The sequence below is a fragment of the Austrofundulus limnaeus genome, unplaced genomic scaffold, assembly GCF_001266775.1.
Source record: "Austrofundulus limnaeus strain Quisiro unplaced genomic scaffold, Austrofundulus_limnaeus-1.0 Scaffold60, whole genome shotgun sequence".
NCBI classification, from domain to species: Eukaryota; Metazoa; Chordata; class Actinopteri; order Cyprinodontiformes; family Rivulidae; genus Austrofundulus; species Austrofundulus limnaeus.
The window spans coordinates 2,062,138-2,066,094 of NW_013952462.1; the positions used below are offsets into that span (position 1 = coordinate 2,062,138).

Genomic DNA, 3,957 nt, shown 5'->3' on the forward strand with positions numbered 1-3,957 from the left:
GTGTAAAATAAAATCAAAGACAAAAAATAGAAATGAATATTTCACCAGGGTTACCCCTACAATGTATTGTAACCAACAAGACAAATTAAGTCATATATATGGATTTAATTATGATATCAGGATGATCCAGGTATCAAAATGTAGCTTTTAAAGACAAGAATCTGAAAATGTAATTAGGTCATTTTGACCTAATTTGACTTAATACTCATTTCGATATGATGGCTCACATTTATTATGCTAATTTCTTCCATTATTAAGTACATTAAACTCACTCTTTTTTAAATAAAAATTATTTGGTGTTAGCAGTCCTTTTTAAATGTAATTAAATCTGAAAATGTCAAATTGGTCTGTCAGATCCCCACCTGGCAGTTTCAGGAGCGACAGACAGTAAACTGTCACTTTCCTCTGGTAAAACTGTGCTAAAGAGTCCAGCGTGAGCAAAGGGCAACACCTGTCACACACCTTACACACTGCTCACCTGAGCAGAGGAATGTGCTGCGAGGCAACAAACTGTGTTTATTCAGGCTGCGTTTGTTCCTCCTTTCACCTGTCATCACTTTTAAACACACGACTTTGCATCAGCGTCACACGCAGCTCGTGTTTAGCCTTATCAAAGGCAAATAACCCGCGCCTTCAGTATTTACATCTCTGCTGGTTCCAGCCAGGCTCACATAAGAAGAATGATGTGTGTAATTATCACAGTGTGAACCTGAAATATCTCCATAAATGGTTCTGAGAGACGAGTCTGAGGAATGTGCCGACTCCACAGGAGCACAATGTGTCGTATTGTGACCAGGAAGTCAGGGACTGTGGTTAAAATGCAACTTGAGGGAACAGCCAGCGCTGACTCGGGAATAAAAAGTGTTTATTTGTGACAAAGATTCAGTTTAAACATAATAAATGTAACTTGTTTGGAACTTTTGGTGCTTTTGGTTTCAGTCCTGCACTTTTTAACAGGCGCCACAGTGATCCATCCAGGCAGCACATTCCACATGTCCTCGCTCATTGTTTGTCACCATGTGTGTGTGTGTGTGTGTAGGGGGGGTCTGACATCACCGGCTGGGAAGGGGCCAGACGTGACAAACACACACACATAACTTAGTGAAATGACTGGAAAATGCTGGAGAACACCTGGTTTTCACAGATCATGTCTCTCTCACTCCATGACTCAGTTTCATAAAAAGACGTTTTATTTTTATTATCCGTTGAGTTTTTACACGTCGGGAACACGTCTGTTTACGTCACGGCCTCACTTCGCTCGACCCAATAAAAATACCTGACCTGTCACTCAGCGACGTGTCGCTCACCTGAAACGACCCGAGAGGCTGAACGTGTTCATCAGGTGTCGTCTGAGTTTAGACTTTAAGCTTTTTCACCATCTTTTACCTGTTTAATCATTCAGATCTTTTAAAGTGGGGGAGCTGTGGAGAGGTTATGAACAATTAATATCTTACCTGTTGTAGATAGCTCTTTGAACTGCCTCAGTTTGGAGAAAACGGTTTAATTCTGATCAATCTAGTTGGACCAAGACCAAAGTGGATTGATGCTGACTTAAAATAGAAGTTAAACCTTTATTGATTTTCTTTTTGTTTAGTTTAGTTTAGTTTTTTTCTCTGTATGTTTTTTGTTTTGTGTTTGGTATTTGAAGATTATTTTTTGATTGAATTTGTTTAGTGAGAAAAGGAGCAGATATAATAAGACTTTTTCTTCTTCTGCTAACTTTCAGTTAATTTGTGATTGTATTTTGTTGAATATAGAATTTGTTTTTGTTTTTTAGGTAAATGAATAAAATGAATAAATAAAATAAAAATAAACAAACAAACAAAAATATACAGTATATATATCCGATCCTGAAAATTAGCACCTCGTGCAAAATTCCATTGCTGCCAACTTCTTATTACACAAACTGCGCTGCTGCAGCCTGTTTATAAAGTTTTACATAAATAATGCTGTAATGCAAATATAAAGTGGTGTAAATGTTTCTGAAAATCTATTTGCATAAAGTGCGATAACATTGTTTTTAGAGTAAAGCTGTTTATAGACGGCTGCAGACCAGAACTAAACTGTTTCTTCAAACTGAGGTGGCTCAACGAGCTATCTACAGCAGGTAAGATATTTATCGTTCATAATCTTTCCACAGAACTGAACTGTTGTTAAAAGAACGAGTTTTTTGCCCTCATTAATAAGTGGGGGGGGGGGGGGGTGACGCTCGGGGACTTTTGTGGACTTGCTCTTTGAACAAATGTTTCCTGGTCTCAGACACAACTTCCCAGTTAAACTTTATTTGTAGAGCTGCAGAGGTCAAAGATGCATGAAGGAGTTTGTGAGGTTGTGTAAAGAAAAACCAAAACAGTGCACTGCTGTTGTCGTCGTTGCGTAGAGGACAGAACCTGGGTCAAAGAGAGTCTGTTGTGATGTTAGCTGCACCTGTCGTCTCTGAGGCACCGCTCAGGAGAACCACAGGATGCTGATGAAGCAGACACAAACATGATGTCCTCTGTGGTTTATATTGTCTGTTTGTGTTGTTCTTTAAGAAGCACAGATTCAGTAGTCGTACCTGTTCACCACCTCACCTGTCTGCTTTCAGCTCATTAAAGATGATTTGAGGTGAAACTGAAGCATCTTCCTGTGCTGTGGGCCTGTTCACACACACACTGCCATGCTTTGTGCTCACTGTGGTGCACCTGGCTGTGTGTGCGCTCAGGTTCAGGTTCCTGCCACCATACAGGTAGTGTGCACTTCATGTTACCTGTCAGGTGTGCTGGGCAGCAGGGAGGGGTCAGGTTACTGTGTGAAGCTGTGAGGAACATTAAACCCAGACTCACAGTCTTCATCAGGATGAGGATTAACCTCTCTGTGAGGACCACATGTCTTTCTAACAACCTGCCCAGTGTTCCCAGTCTCTCACCCCTCCTGTCTTTGCCTCATTGTCCTGTTGGAGCTTTTAGATGTCTGTAAATTGTTCTGTTTCCCAGAACTTGGCTGGTTGGACCCAGACTTCCTCTCCTGCAGGTCCTGAACAGAAACCAGCTAATCTAATGTTTACTCTGTACACACATCATCTCTTTTATAACTGGTTTTTATGTAACCAGGCCCAGTTCAGCTCACTGGGCTGAGGCTTTCTGCCCTCACTTCCCTACAAAGACAGATTTCATTTAAAGCTTTGACATGTTTGTTTTTAAAGGGGCAGTATTATGTTTTCTCCATGCACATAATTCAATTCTGCATCAATCAAGTAACTATTTTACCTTCAGTTGTTGTGAAAATTATTGTTAATGTTTTGAATATTCAATCTAACTTTATTAAGCGGGAAAGTATTTATAATCTTAAAGGATTTGAAATGTTTGTTAAACCTAAAAGTTGAATTAATTTGAGAGAGAAATGCAGAGTTAGGGTTTGAATTCTTCAGTTATGTATATGTATGAAGGGGTGTGTGTAATACAGTATATATATATATATTCTTGTTAAATGGGGCAGATGTTATAAGATATTTTTCATTCTTTCTGCTCTTTTTCTTTTTTCATTATAATAACATTGTGTTTGTGTTACGGTTCAGTTTTGTTTTAATTAATTAAACCAAGTAAACTTTATGAAAAATGCCATTTTTATCAAAAATAAATTTTTATTAGCATCACAGTCTAAACACCTTGAAACTGGCCTCCTACCGTTTCCAACACTCCCACTTCAGCATGTCTTCACAACAGTGCTTTTGTGGGAGGGGTGGTCTGTAGGGAGGCTGAGCAGACTGAGCTCCAGGGAGGAGCTTTGTACAAATGGGCGGTGCTTTGTAGCAGGAAGTGTTTCAGCAGGATTTCTGTCTGCAGGTGGTTTTAATGTTGAATTTATTATTAAATCTGTAAAGATTCACATCGTAGGATCATTTTTAATTAAAGAAAATGAAGAAATTAGCAAAATAAAACTCCAGAGGAGTGCAGTGTGTGTGTGTGTGTGTGTGTG

General features: G+C 39.1%; 1 protein-coding gene across 1 annotated transcript in view; it reads left to right on the top strand.

The window, feature by feature from the left end:
- Positions 1-3,957, top strand: part of tuft1a (tuftelin 1a) — a gene marked incomplete at its 5' end in the record, with an annotated part of 18,749 nt that overhangs the window by 1,179 nt on the left and 13,613 nt on the right.